At 41.3% G+C, this 15,689-nt stretch overlaps 1 protein-coding gene across 4 annotated transcripts in view; it reads right to left on the bottom strand.

Annotated features, from left to right (window-relative positions):
• Window positions 1-15,689, bottom strand: part of scara3 (scavenger receptor class A, member 3) — a 117,332-nt gene that overhangs the window by 23,176 nt on the left and 78,467 nt on the right. The window lies entirely within an intron of this gene.

The following is a 15,689-nucleotide window of genomic DNA, read 5'->3' as shown; positions in this document are numbered from 1 at the left end:
TTCGCTGCTGTTTCTGTTACAAACTTTTTTAACCAGTCGGGGTTGTAGGCCCTGAGCTAATCGCCTAAACCTGGAGGAGCGGTGGACCACTCTTAGTCTGGCCCCCACCCTGATTGGCATGTGTTAGATACATGGGTTATGACCAAAACAATAATGGCTGGAACTGTTTAGCACTTTAGTCCATGGGTGGTTAGCTGGTGTGCCAGAAATCAAACTTATAAAAATTAGCGAAAATGGTGAAAAGAAAAATGCCAATACTTACAAAATTCCAGAAAACATGATAATAGCCGCATACTTATTCTTGTCCAGTGAGAACTCACTGAGAGTGATGAGTTCCCTTTTATTTGGCACTAGGACACACCATCATTATTTACTCATAAAATTAACTTAAAACCACACATGAATCAGAATCTGATGCGCCCCACAATGCAGTTAGAATCATACTACAAAATAAACAGAAGTATCCACCTTAAATACTGTATACAAACACTATATACACATTTACACATCCCTGTTGCCAAATACATAGAATAGTCTGCTGTGCATGGCAGGAAAGGCACCATAAAGCCAACCTGAGTGCATCAGCTCAGTTTAGAATCTGTGGCATCTCAGTCTGAATGTACACAGCAATGTAAGGGAAAAGACTGGGTATACATTAAAATGCATACACTCACCGCAGTGGCAGTAGGGTGACTGTGAGTGAATGCATTGTGTAAGAGGTGCTCTCTCTCTCTCACAGAATGGGTGACCTGACCAAGAGCCAACGCATAAAGCCCTGACTCCAGCCAACATAGCTGGGTCATTGAGGCACACAAGCCTCCAAACCACGACAAGATTGTGGTCCTCTTGTTGGAACTTTTTATAACTCAAATATAATTCTGGAGGAAGCAGAACTACTAAAAAGATTGTACTCAGTCTAACCTTTGAAGAAAAAAATTACATCATGATTGAAAAATCAGATATGCTAGTTCGAAGAGACTAAGCAAAGTTCACTTTTTCTGATTCCTGTTATCATTGTACACTGAGTTAGTATATTTATACATATTTGGACTTGCAGTACTGTATTCCAGTCATGAGTCTTAGCAAGATTTTGTAGAATAATGGAGAATACTAGAACATATTTGTGGTAACTGGAAGGCAAAAGTGATCTTCATCGCCTCTACTTAATCTGGGGTCTTCAAAGTTCAAAGTAAGTTGATTATCAAAGTGCAAATATGTCATCTGATACCACCCTGAGATTCTTTATCTCGTGGGCAATCAGAGTAAATGCCTTGACCAATCGGGAAACTATCAACTTCCACTTTAAATATACGCAGAGACTAGGCCTTCACCATAGCCCATGGCAGAGCATTCCACAGATATACCACTATCAGGCTAGAAAATTCCTCCTTGGCTTTGTTCTAAAAGGTAACTCCTCAATTTTGAGGCTGTGTGCTTCCTCTAGTTCTGGATACCCCCACTATAAGAAATCGTCTCCACATCCACCCTATCTAGTCCTTTCAACGTTCGGTAGGTTTCAATGAGATTCCCCTGCATTATTCTAAATTCCAGTGAGTACAGACCCAGAGCTGCTGTGGTAATATCACGTGCAATGGTGTGCCAGTACATGATTGGACAGAGCACTGAGCATGCACAGGATTGCTAGAATGTTCCAGCACGTGGCTGGATTAAGATGTGTTTGTTTATTACAGTAAATAAAAGTTCTCTAATTCTTCCAGAATATGATTCTTTACTGTTAACCCATGGTACATTTAAACAGAAGCAACATAACATGGTGTCAGAAGTGGTTCTGGAAGAATAATACGGAAGAATTGAGAATCGAGAATCAAAGATAATTGAAAAAAGAGAAGAAGAAAAAGTTTTGAATTGTAAATGGAAAAATGGAAGGTTTACAACCCCTACCAAACCTTCAGCTGATTGGCAATGTAGCTGAGAAATTGAAGGATATTCAAGTAACAGTTTGAACTGTACTTATCAGCGATCAATTATGAAGAAAAATCAGAAAAAAACAAAGCTCCATGTAACCAGGAATGACGCAGTAGAGATATATAATAATTTGGTCTTTGAAGATGCAGATAATTTCAATTTAAAGTCGATAATGGACAAATTTGAAGTATTTTGTATACCTAAGTATAATTTAATGTATGAGCAAGATAAATGCTTCACATGCATGCAGGCAGCTACTGAAACAATTGATCAGTATGTTACTGAGTTAAGAAAGTGTGGTAGAGCATACGAGTTTGGATTGCTCATGGACTCTCTCATTAAAGAGAGAATCGTTTGTGGCATTCGAGATAATGCTCTGAAAGAAAGGCTGTTGAGAGAGCAAAATTTAAATTTTGAAACAGCTTTGGTGCTTTACAAAGCTTTTGAGACCATGGCGTTGCAGGCTGAAGAACTTTTTGTTGAAAACTACAATGTAAACACTGTAAAAAAGCGAAAATATAATAATACATCGACAAAACTGACAGAGAGCAAGACGGCATTTGAAAGAAAAAAGTCATGTGATCCCTTTGTGCTGGAACATTGTCCAAATCAGTGTCCCATATATGGCAAAATTTGCAATGGCTGCGGTAAGATTAGTCATTTTTCACGCTGTTGTAAAAGTAGAAAGAAGGAAAATAAAATGCTGTGCCTGAAGATGAATGTGAGGAGTTTTATATCGATGTGCTTTGTGAAAATAAACAAAGTAAGAATGACTGGACTATTCCATTGCAAGTGAATCAAAACAATATTCTGTTTAAACTTGATACTGGAGCGCAATTAAGTGTTCTTGCAGAATCTGAGTTTAATGCATTAAAGCCAAGACCGAAGTTACATCAGATGAATATAAAAGTGGCTGGGTATTCAGGAGCAGACATTCCAGTTAAAGGAACACGCATGGAAAAGGTATCACACAAAAATATTGTGCACACGCTTTTGTTTGAGGTCATGCCAAAAAATGTACAAGCAATTCTGGGTTTATCTGCCTGTGAAAGACTTAGTTTAGTGAAAAGAGCTTTAGTCTTGGACAGTGACACAGAGCTGAAACAACAGTGTTGCATTACAGTCGGCAGAAGGTGATGATGTTACTCGACTGTAGGTCCAGCTCATGGAGGCAAAGGCTGACATGGAGAATATAAAAGCAGTAGCTGTAGTGTCTGAGACGACCAAACAGGAGGCAATTGATGATATGAAAAAGCAATGGGAGGAGGAGGTTGCTTCAATGCAAGCAATAATGAAAGAGACACTGAGAAAATATGAGATTCAATTTCATCACTGTCTAGAGCAAGAATGCTCACAGTGAGCACAGTAACAGGAAGAACTGAAAGCACAAGTGAAGGAACTGTTAAGTTTTATTGAAATGATGAAGTCTCAGCATAAAAAACAGATCACACAGTTAATGAATGAGATGAAGAAAAGAAGAGTCGTATTTCATTACAAATGACAGTGGAACATGGATTGACTGATCTAAGGAGACGTTTGTCTGAAGGACAAGGAGACAAAGTGAGGATATAAGACAAAATGAACACATGGACACAGACCAGATCATACATGGTCCAAACAGAGGAGGGAGCAGTGTTAAGAAAAAATGGCAAAGACCTTAAGGAAGAGCTAACTTCAGAGTTTCAGTTATCTGATATCGATGTGTTTTGATTAATGTTGTTAATTGTTTCTCTTTTTAAGGAAAGGAAGATGTGGTGATATCACGTGCAATGATGTGCCAGTACATGATTGGACAGAGCATTGAGAATGTGCAGAATTACTAGAATGTTCCAGCACGTGGCTGGGTTAAGACGTGTTTGTTTATTATTGTAAATAAAAGTTCTCTAATTCTTCCAGAATATGATTCTTTACTGTTAACCTATGGTACATTTAACCAGAAGTAACATAACAGCTGCCAAACTCTCATCATATGTTAACCCCTTCATTCCCGGAATCATGCTTGTGAACCACTTCTGGACTCTCTCCAATGACAGCACATCCTTTCTGAGATGTGGGGCCCAAAACTGTTAACAATACTCCAACTGTGGGCTGACTAGTGCCTTATAAAGTTTCAGCATTATCTGTTTGCTTTTACATTTTATTCCCCTTGAAATAAATTGCCAACATCGAATTTTCCTTCTTTACCGTAGACTCAACCTTTAAATTGACCTTCTAGGAGTCTTGCATGAGGACTCTAAGCCCCTCTGCACCTCTGATGTTTGAATTTTCTCCCCACTTAGATAATAGTCCGCACTATTGTTCCTTTTACCAAAATGCATCGTTTGCCCATTCTTCCAATCTGTCTCTGCTGAAATCACATTGCTTCCTCAGCATTACCCCCCACCCCTTATCTTTGTATCATCCATACACTTTGCCACAAAGCCATTTATTTCATTATCTAAATCATTAACGAACAATGTGAAAAGTAGCAGTCCCAATACTGACTCCTGAGGAACACCACTAGTCACTGGCAGCCAACCAGAAAAGACCCCCTTTATTCCCACTCGCTGCCTCCTGCATCAGTCAGTGGTCCAATATCAACTCTCACCTCCTTTTTACTCTTTATATAACTGAGAAAACTTTTAGTATCCTCCTTTACATTATTGGCTAGTTTGGCCTCATACTTCATCTTTTTCCTTCTTATGGCTTTTTAGTTGCCTTTTGTTGGATTTCAAAAGCTTCCCAGTCTTCCAACTTCCCACTCACTTTTGTTACCTTATATGCCCCTTCCTTGGCTTTTATGCAGTCCTTAATTTCCCTTGTCAGCCACGTCTGCCTATCCCTGCCATTTGAGAATTTCTTCAGTGGGACATATCTATCCTGTACCTTGTGAACAATTCCCAGAAACTTCAGCCATCTCTGCTCTGCCGTCATCTCCACTAGTATCTTCCTCCAAACCATCTGAGGGAGGCAAGCTTCTCTCTCATGCCTCTGTAATTCCCTTTATTCCATTGTGATATTGATACATATGACATGCTTCTCCCTCTCAAACTGCAGTATGAATTCAATCACATTATGATCACTGCCTCCTAAGAGTTCTTTTACATTAAGCTCCCTAATAAGATCTGAGTTATTACACAACACCCAATCTAAGATAGTCTTTCCCTGAGTAGGTTCAAGCATAAGTTGCTCTAAGCAGCATTCTAAATAGGCATTCAACAAGTTCCCTCTCTTGCGATCCTGCACCAATCCGATCTTCCCAATCCCCTTGTATATTGACATCCCCCATTACAATTGTGGCATTACCCTTATTACTTGCCTTTTCCAGCTCCCTTTGTAATCTCAACCCCACATCTTGGCTACTATTTGGAGGCCTATATATGATTCTCATAATAGTTTTTTAAAATATATTTTCATTGGAGGAATGACACAATACAGAATACATCATGGATTACATTTTCCTCCATTTTGCTTTTGTATCTTACCCCTAAACAAGCGTCCCCTCACCCTCCCTCCCTGAACATACCATGGCAGCTAATGCATTTACAATACAACAATTCACAAATACGTCACAGCCACACCCCCACAATCCTTCAAGATGAAGGCCCACACACATCCACAACATGTCAGATGATCCACAATACCCTCATATTACAATTCATCAACCACCCTGTGACGTAAACCATATGCGTATTAAAAGGGAGGCAACTTCCCAAGTACAATCAAATGCCCTCAACTAGTAGGTAATTCCTTAAGACTCCCAAAATATGACAAGAAAGGTCCCCATTTTGAATAGAACTTTTTCCACAAATTCCCTCTGAGTGAATTTAATCTTTTCTAATTTCAGAAAGAACATTACATCCTCTAACCAAGCAGCAGCAGATGGGGGAATGGCAGATTTCCAGACCAGCAAGATTCTCCTACGGGCCAAAAACGATGTAAATGCAGTGATATCCAACTAGTTTGCATTGAAACCAAAAACATCATCTTCCACACCAAATACTATAAGTGTCACCCCCAAAACCTCACTGATAATTTTAAAAACCAGTGTCCAATAGCCATCAAGATGAGGGCAAGACCAAAATGCATGCACTAAACCAGCCAGAGAGGAGGAACACCTGTCACAGCTAGAGTCTGTCCGGGGATATATGTCAGCAAGCCTGGCTTTACTTAAATGTACCCCGTGTAAAACTTTAAATTGTATGAGCCCCAGTCTGGCACATGATGATGAGGAATGAACCCTATTCAATGCTGCCCAATATTCCTCAGCCAGATCCATACCAAGGGCATCCTCCCACCTAGTCTTAGTTTTGTTTAGATCTTGAACTCCCAAAGACATCAGCTGAGAGTATAGTACAGAGATCAGCCCATTATTATTAAAGCTAAGAGTGAGTTTTTCCCACAACATAGCAGGTGGTAGATCAGGAAAAGAGAGAAATTTTTCCTTGACAAAGTGGTGAATCTGCAGGTATTTAAAAAAATGATTATGTGGAAGGCCATATTTACTGCACAGGTTATCAAAGCTATCAAATATATTATCAGTGTACAAATCCTTAATGCGCATAAGAGCGTTCAAACCCCATTGTCTAAAAACTGAATCAAGTGTACAGGGAAGAAGAAAATGGCTTCTATGAATGGACCCAAAACTGAAGCTGATGCCATAATAGTTTTTTTACCTTTACAGTTTCTTAACTCCACCCAGAAAGATTCAACATTCTCTGATCCTATGTCACTTCTTTCTAAAGTTGTAATTCTACCTCTTATTGACAGGGCCACACCACTGCCTGTGCCTTCCTGCCTATCCTTTCAAGACAAAGTATATCCTTCGATGTTAAGCTCCCAACTATGACCTTGATGCACCATCAATAACTCTGAGACGTGGGTTAAGGTAGGCTTTTATTGGCTGGAAGAAAGCACAAGCAGCAAGTGACCATCACACGACATCCTGGAGACTGAGGAAGGGTCTGTGTCTCCAATCGCCTTTATGGGAGCCACAGTCTGTGGGAGGAGTCACAGGAGCAGTCAGCAGGGGGGGGGGGGGGGGCATGTCCAGACAGGTATATGTAGTTCACCACAGACCTTCTTTTAGCTATGACTCAGTGCTGCCCACAATGTCATACTGATCAATCTCTAACTGTGCCACAAGTTTATCTACCTTATTCTGAATGCTATGTGCATTTAAATACAACACCTTCAGTCCTGCATTCTTCACCCTTCTGAATTTTGCCACAGATATAGAATTTAACTCTTTGCTCTGTCTGTATTTGCACCCAATCATTGGCTTGTCCTTCCTTTATTTCATGTTACACCCATCACCTACCTGTAAACCTGCTGGCTCATCCTCAGTTCTCTCATACAAGTTCCCATCCCTTTGCAATATTAGTTTAAACCACTCCCATTAGCTCTAGTAAACCTGCCTGCAAAAATATTGGTCTGCCTTGTATTCAAGTGTAACCCATCCCTTTTGCACAGGTCCCACCTGCCCCAGAAGTCTGAATCCCTGCCCCTCCTCCAAATCTTCAGCCACACACTTATCTGCCACCTCATTCTATTCCTCTCCTCAGTATTGCATGGCACAGGCAACAATCCTGAGATTACTACCCGTGAGGTCTGCTTCACCGCCTCTTTCCTAATTCCCTGTACTCTGTTTTCAGGACCTCCTCCCATTTGCTTCCTATGTTGTTGCTACCAATATGTACCATGACTTCTGTCTGCTCGCCCTCCCTTTTCGGGATATTGTGGATGTGTTCAGAAACTGGGAAGCAAGCTAACATCTGTATTTCTTTTTCACATCCACAGAATCATCTGTCGGCTCCCCTATCTATAGTTTCCTACCCTTCTGAGCCACAGGGCCAGACTCAATGCCAGAGGCATGGCCACTGTTGCTTCCTCCTGATATGACCCTCCCCCCCCCACAACAGTACTCAAAATGGAGTATTTTTTGTTGAGGGGGACGGCCATAGGGGTGCTCTCCACTACCTGACATTCTCCCTTCCCTCTCCTGACAGTTACTCATTCATCTGACTCTTATAGCCTTGGGGTGACTACCTCCCTGTAGCTCCTGTTTATCATAAGACCATAAGACTATAAGATATAGAAGCAGAAGTAGGCCATTCGGCCCATTGAGTCTGCTCCGCCATTCAATCATGGGCTGATCCAATTCCTCAAGTCATCCCCACTCCCCTGTCTTCTCCCCATACCCTTTGATGCCCTCCATGATGTGGTCATCTGGGAGGCTGGTAGTCTCCAGGAAATCCCACATCTGACAGCCAGAACAGAACACTGGCTCCATCAATCCCTATTCTCTCAAGAGTTAAATAAGACATAAGGAATGAATTTACCTACTTACATTGCCTCTATGCCTTTGTTGAGCCAAAGCCTTACCACTCTGACTCAGATCACTGCATCAAAGACCGCTTCACTAGATGGTACCATAAGTGAATCTGCAGATGCTGGAAATAAATAAAAACACAGAATGCTGACCGAACTCAGCAGGCCAGACAGCATCTATGGGAGGAGGTAGTGCCCCTCTTATGGAGACTGAGTTTTCAAAGCTCTTTGCTGGACTTGCTCGAGAATGCTCCTACTGCGTTTGCGCAGTACTTCAGTCAAAGGATATTGGAGTTTCCATACCAGGCTGTGATGCAGCCAGTCAGTACACTCTCCACCACACAGCTATAGAAGTCTGCCAAAATTTTAGATGTAATGCTGAAACTCCTCAGCCTTCCAAGGAAATAGAGGCACTGCCCTGCTTTCTTTGTAATTGCACTTACGTGCTGGGCCCAGGACAGATCCTCTGAAATGATAACACCGAGGATTTTAAATTTGCTGACAATCTCCAGCTCTAATCCTCTGATGAGGACTGGCTCATGGACCTCAGGTTTCTGCCTCCTGAAGTCAACAATCAGCCTCTTGGACTTGTCTACATTGAGTGAGTGGTGGCTGTTATGACACCACTCAAGCAGATTTTCAATCTCTCTCCTATATACTGATTCATCACTACCTTTAATTCAGCCAATGATAGTGGTGTCATCAGCAAACCTAAATATGGCAGTTATGATACGCAACCAACCACGCCAGCTTCTGGGAATTATACACTCTGATTTTCTGGAATATGGAGAGCTGGCACAGCCCCTTTAGGGATTCAGGACCATGCCACTAATTGGCGCCATGTTTCCTTAAGGAAATGGCTGAGGCATTGAATGACTATCTTATGTCAGATGGAGGACACGTCTAATATGACAAAGTAGGATGTTATGGACGAAATGGGAGGTGAGGACCCAGATAAAATCTAGAGGGCCCGAAGATAGATAAGTCCCCTGGTCCTGATGGGTTGCATCCCAGGGTGCTGAAGGAATTGGCAGAGGTTATAGTAGACATGTTAGTAAACATTTCTCAAAACTCTCTAAATTCTGGGCAGGTCCTGGCGGATTGGAAGACAGCAAATGTCACGCCACTTTTTTTAAAAAGGATGTAGGAAAAAAAGAGGTTAGCTTAACATCTGTAGTCGGGAAAATGCTTGAAGCTGTCATTAAGGAAGAAATAACAAAACATTCAGAAAGAAGTGGTTTCATTAGACAGACGCAGCTGGGATTCAGAAAGGGCAGGTCCTGTTTGACAAACTTACTGAAGCTCTTCGAGGATATAATGAGTGCAGTGGATAGAGGGGAACAGGTGGATGTCGTATACTTGGATTTCCAGAAGGTGTTCGATAAGGTGCTGCACAAGACACTTATAAATAAGACTCGAATGCATGGAATTGGAGGAAGTGTATCGGCATGGATCGTGGATTGGTTAACTGATAGAAGGCAGAGAGTTGGTATAAATGGGTGTTTCTCCATTTGGCAGACTGTGGTAAGTGGGGTGCCACAGGGGTCAGTGCTGGGCCCCCAGCTGTTTACCATTTACATTGATGAGCTGGAAGAGGGGACTGAGTATAATGTAGAAAAATTTGCTGATCACACTGAACTGAGTGGAAAATCAAATTGTACGGATGTGGAGAGTCTGCAGAGGGATATAGATGGGTTAAGTGAATGAGCCAAGGTCTGGCAGATGGAATACAATGTTAGTAAATGCAAATCATCCACTTTGGAAGGAATAATAGAAGAGCAGATTATTATTTAAATGGTGAAAGATTGCAGCATGCTGTTGTGCAGAGGGACTTGGGAGTGCTTGTTCATGAATCGCAAAAAGTTGGCTTGCAGGTACAACAGGTTATTAAGAGGGCAAACAGAATGTTGGGCTTCATTACCAGAGGGATTGAATTCAGGAGAAGGGAGGTCATGCTGCAACTATACAGGGTACTGATGGGGCCGTACCTGGAGTACTGTATGCAGTTCTGGTCTCCATACTTGAGGATTTAACTCTCTAATCTTCTTGACCCTATGTCAATATGCACGTGGCTCAGGTAGTAATCCAGAACTGTTTTGGTTCTGCTTTTTAATTTAGACCCTAGCTGCTCAAATCCCTTCAGCAGAACCTCTTTCCTCATTCTGCCTCTGTCATTGGTACCCACATGGACCACAACAGTTGGATCTTTCCCCTCCCACTGCAAATTCCTCTGCAGATAAGATGTCCTAAACCTGGGCACCAAGCAGGCGACACAACCTTTGGGATGCTCTGTCTCTGTGACAGAAATCTCTATCTATTCCCTTGACTATACTATCCCAATTAACACTACATTTCTCTTCTCACCCCATTTTGAATGGTTCCCTGCACTGCAGTGCCATAGTTAGGTTGCTCATCCTACCTTCAGTCCCCACTCTCATCCACACAGGAACTAAGAATCTCAGAGCTGTAGGACAAGCTCAAGGGCTGAGGCTCCTCCATCACCGTCTCTTGGATCCCACTACCCACCTCACTCATAGCCACACCCTCTTGTTCCTGACCACAGACTGAATTTGAGGCAGCTAATCTAGTGGGTGTGACTACTTCCTGATGGGAACCCAGGTGACTCTCCCCCTCCCTGATGTGCCGCAGTGTTTGAAGCTCAGACTCCAGGTCATCAACTTCAAGCCTGAGTTCCTCGAGCAGCCAACACTTGTTGCGGGTGTGATCCCCAGGAATCACAATGGGACCCACCAGCTCCCACTTCATGCAGCTACAGCACATCACCTGATCCTGCATATTCCTTATTTTATTTAGCTTCTTTGTCTAAAAACAATTCTGCTTACTTCTTTTCTAAAAGGTTACCCCTCAATTTTGAGGCTGCGCTCGCTAGTTGTGAACACCGTCCTCTCCACATCCACCTTATCTAGTTCTTTCAACATTTGGTAAGTTTCAATTAGCTCCCCACGCATCCTTCTAAATTCCAGTGGGAATTTTTTTCCACTCCAAAGCTGCCAGATGCTCCTCATATGTTAATCCCTTTATTCCCGGAATCATCCTATGAACCTCCTCTGGACTCTCTCCAATGACAACACATCCTTTCTGAAATAAGGAGCCCAAAATTTTTGATAATACTCCAAGTGCAATCTGACTAGTGTCTTATAAAGCTTCAGCATTATCTCCTGGCTTTTATATTCTATTCTCCTTGAATATCAACATTGTATTTCCCTTCTTTACGCAGACTCAACCTGTGTATTAACCTTCTGGGAGTTATTTACCTATCTACCTATTAATTATTAATTAATTAATTAATTAATTAATTAACTTTATTTTTCTCAGCTCAAGCTGGTAAAACCCAAGGTCTGGGCATGGCCAAGCACACTCATTTCTCAATTTCCAGGAACTTTCAGACTAGTCTAGTGGTGTCTGGTTTTGTAGCTTTTTGAAGATTTACATAGATATTACAGTGTATCCCCAATTATTTAATACTATCGTGGAGTGGCTTTGGGATGGATACCAGTTGTAGATATTATTATCAGGACAATGTATACTTTTTTCTTGCTCCAAAACTTTTCAATTTTCTCTTTTAATTCAGCATATTTCCGGTGTTTTTCACTTATTGATTTCTATAGGTTATGTGTGTTTGGGATGGCTGCATCAATTACGGAAGTTGTTCTTACTTGTTATCCTGTATTATAATATCCAGATGGTTATTATCGATTGTCCTATCTGTTATAATGGATCAGTCGCAATACAGTATAATTTTTGGGATTCTGACTCTAAAACTGGATCAGGCTTGTATTTATGAGTTGGTGTTTTAAAGCAATGATGAATGATGTTTTCCAATTGATTGTGCCTGAGTAAGTAATCAGATTGAGTTAAACTACTACAGGATCCTGCAATGTGTTGGACTGTTCCTGATTGTTCTTGGCATTTTCTACAGTTACTGTAACTGTCTCAGAGACATGTTTCATTGAGATGTTTATTATTTATGTTTCTGTCATAAATTCATGATTATTTGAGTTCATACAGCTGTAAAAAAAGATTAAAAATGTAATAAGTAAGATGTTAAAAAGGTAACATTGATAAAAAAATTAGTTTAAAGCATATCACCTTAAAATATTGTTTGATTAAGAATTTTGTGCTCTTTATGTAAGGTTATTTAATGTAGAGTGTAACGGGTCACATGATCAGAGCTTAGTAAGAGCATGACTGTGGCATTATGGGTCAGAACCAACGTGGAAGCAGAGAAAGACATATGGCCCTAAAATAACCTTGTTCTGCATTTGGTCCAAGAGGCCCACACGGTAATTGTTTTTATTTTTTTTTATATTGTGTATAATGTTGTTATTGTGCCTTAACATGGACAGTGTGATACGTTTTTAGTGATTTTATTTGATTTCAGCACACTTCTGTTGAGCTGACGTGTTTTGGACCTGTTTGGCGGACACTAGCTTGAGAGACTTTAAAAGACTGAGAGATGTATGTTTCAAACCCTTTATGTCCTTTATTTTCTTGTAGATTACACAGTGTCTGCTGAGGAAAGAGAGAGAGAGAGATAAAAATAAATCTTCAAGGACCTCTGTATGAGGCACGGTCATTATTTCATTGGATCAATGTAGTTACAGTGAAAACGTGCAGTCAACATGGCCGAGAGTTCAAGGTAAGGAGTGCCATGTGTCCGGGAAGAAGAGAGGAGAAAGCACAATCGTTGGGGCAGAGTATGACCGGAGAAGTTGTTGGAGAAAAGGCTTGCCAATCCACGGGAGAAAACGGGAGTGTCTGCTCCTGACACTGTCGGGTTGAAAAAACCATGATTTCACCAAGACAGAGCAACATTTACCAGTGTAGGCTACGGCTTTGCAAATATCCTCTCTACAGGCTTCAGAGTGCACTGTCTGTTTCATTCCCTTGCTGTCTTCAGGCAGGAAAGTGTGACTCTGCAGACGGCATCAGGTTTGACTGTGCTACCTTTACAACCTTATGGACATTCGTAAAATTTGAAAATTACTTGTTAAAATACTGGTTTATTGATGAGAAAAGTAATTGATTTATCATTATAGCCTAATTGTTGTTCCTGCTTTACTTGTGGCATTGTTATGGATGTTCTAATGGTGTTTTTGATCTGAGAGTTCAAACGCATATTCTAAAGGAGTATTGGGAGGTTTATTGAGTAAACAGCTATCAAATATTAGTACTTGGATTATACTGACAATTACATAGTTGCAAAAGGTTATATGCATATTCAGCAATAACTTGGTGATAGATACAGTGTTTTTCTAAAACATGTTCAATGCCGCTTCAGGGAGAGTTGAACCCAGGAAATCTTCACGGGTAAAAAAGTTAATCCCAAAAATGCTGGAGCTTAAGTAAGAAGAGGCTTCTCAGAGGGAAAGTATATTCATCAAGCTATATGAAAGCTGGAAAGAACAAGTTAGAGCTACACGTACCAAACTTAAGGATGAGTGCTCCAACCAAGACATAGGTGACATAATGGATGTTGCTGAAGGGCTGGAGACACAAGTGAGAGATGTGTATGAAAATACACGATCTCAATCGGCACCTTATACTGAGATTAGAAGAAAGATGGATTCCTGCACAGCAGTAACATCAGATTTGATGGGGCTAATGAAAGTACATATGTGTGAAGTGGGGAAAGAGGAGTTTGATGCTAAGGCAGAAAACGCAAGACTTCGTATGGTGCTCGACAGAGAGTATGCCCAGTCAATACTTGGGACAACAATCTCCAAAAATCCACTGCTTGTAGCCACCACTCAAGCTGTTTATCAGAACAGCAAAGTATCACAGCAAAAAGAGCAGAGTGTGCTGCACAGTTTGTTGCAAAGCAGGCTGAAATGGAGATGGAGGAGGCTATCGCTGTACAGAGGCAAGAATTTAAAACACTGGAAAATCAGAGAAATCTTCAAATAATAGCCACAAAGCTTAAGGCTTACTCTGAAGCTGACTCAGGTGAGGCCTTGGAGGAAAGTAGAACAGCAAGCAGTCAGCCGGCTAATTGTCCTCCAATACCTTATAAAGAAATTAAACGGGAACAAACATATAAGAACAATAACAATGAACAAACAATACTAACAATGAAGTATCGTTAATACAAGCCCTACATGAGACAATGGTTCTCACCAGACTTCCTACACCTGAGTCCTCAGTCTTCTCAGGGGACCCACTTCAGTTCATAGAGCGGAGCACAAGTTTTAAGGCCTAGATAGAATGGCGATGCATAAATCCAGCTGACTGGTTGTTCTACCTACAAAAATACATCAGTGGTGAGGCACGATCTGTATTGGAAGGAAGTTTCCACAGAAAGGACGATGAAGCCTACGACCAGGCATGGGAGGCTTTGCATGCTCGGTATGGCCACCCCTTCGTAATCCAGTGTGCATTTAGAGAAAAACTGAATAACTGGCCCAAGATCAGCTCGAGGGAGTCAGTTAAACTGAAAGGATTCAGTGATTTTCTGACAGCCTGCAGCAATGTCGTGCCACATATCAAAGGGCTTCAAGTGTTCTTGGTTCTTGGTCTTCCAAAATATTCCGCATGGAATTTAAACTGGAGGTGGTGGAGGGTGGACTTAAGAAGGAGATTTTTGAAGAAGAAGAGCTGTCTTAAATTTAATTCGGTTTGATTGTGTGACTATGGTAGAATGAAGATCATTCCATGTGCAGGGGAAGAGTGAATTGCTGCATTCATCTGACTAGGTAGGTAGTATTTCAAATTGAAATGAGCACCCTTATCTTCTCCTAATAGGTTTGGGTTTGGTGTAGGATTGGTAGTCTATGTCAAGCTGACCGTTTAACATTTTGTAAAGACAGGTCAGATGGTGTGCTTCATGTCTATCTTGGAGACAGTTCCACTTTAATGAATTCAAAAGTTGAGTAACACTCGCTCCTCTCTCACAGGTATTTGTGACAAATCGGGCTGCCTGTCTTAGGACTTGCTCGATGGAAGTAGTATTTTTGTTTGTGTATGGGTCCCATGCAACAGCTGCTTATTCCAGATGTGGCCTAACAAGGGTGAGGTACAACTTCTCCTTGACAGAGGTCGAATAATGATGAAAATTGGGTCACAGAAAATTTACGAAAATTTAGTGTTAAATGACTGTGAAGAGAATCAAAAGATACTCCAAAAACTCCCTGATTGGGTGACCTCTTGCTAGAATCGTTACGTCACAAAGCAGTTGCGACAAATGGAGGAATTCCCTGATTTCAAGGAGTTTGCTGATTTTGTGGCACAAGAAGCAGAAATCGCTTGTAATCCTGTAACATCCTTTCATGCCTTGAAGCCGACTGAAGAAAAGTCATCTAGAGACACGAAGCGCACAAAGGCTAATGCCTTCGACACAAATGTGAAAGCATCAGATAAATCAACCACAGTGGTGGAGACATACAGTGCCGTGGAGAACAGCTCAAAGGATTCAAACGGATCCAAGATAGTTTTTA

The sequence above is a fragment of the Hypanus sabinus genome, chromosome 10 (assembly GCF_030144855.1).
Source record: "Hypanus sabinus isolate sHypSab1 chromosome 10, sHypSab1.hap1, whole genome shotgun sequence".
In the NCBI taxonomy this organism is placed as follows: domain Eukaryota; kingdom Metazoa; phylum Chordata; class Chondrichthyes; order Myliobatiformes; family Dasyatidae; genus Hypanus; species Hypanus sabinus.
This window is presented reverse-complemented; position numbering and strand designations above follow the sequence as displayed.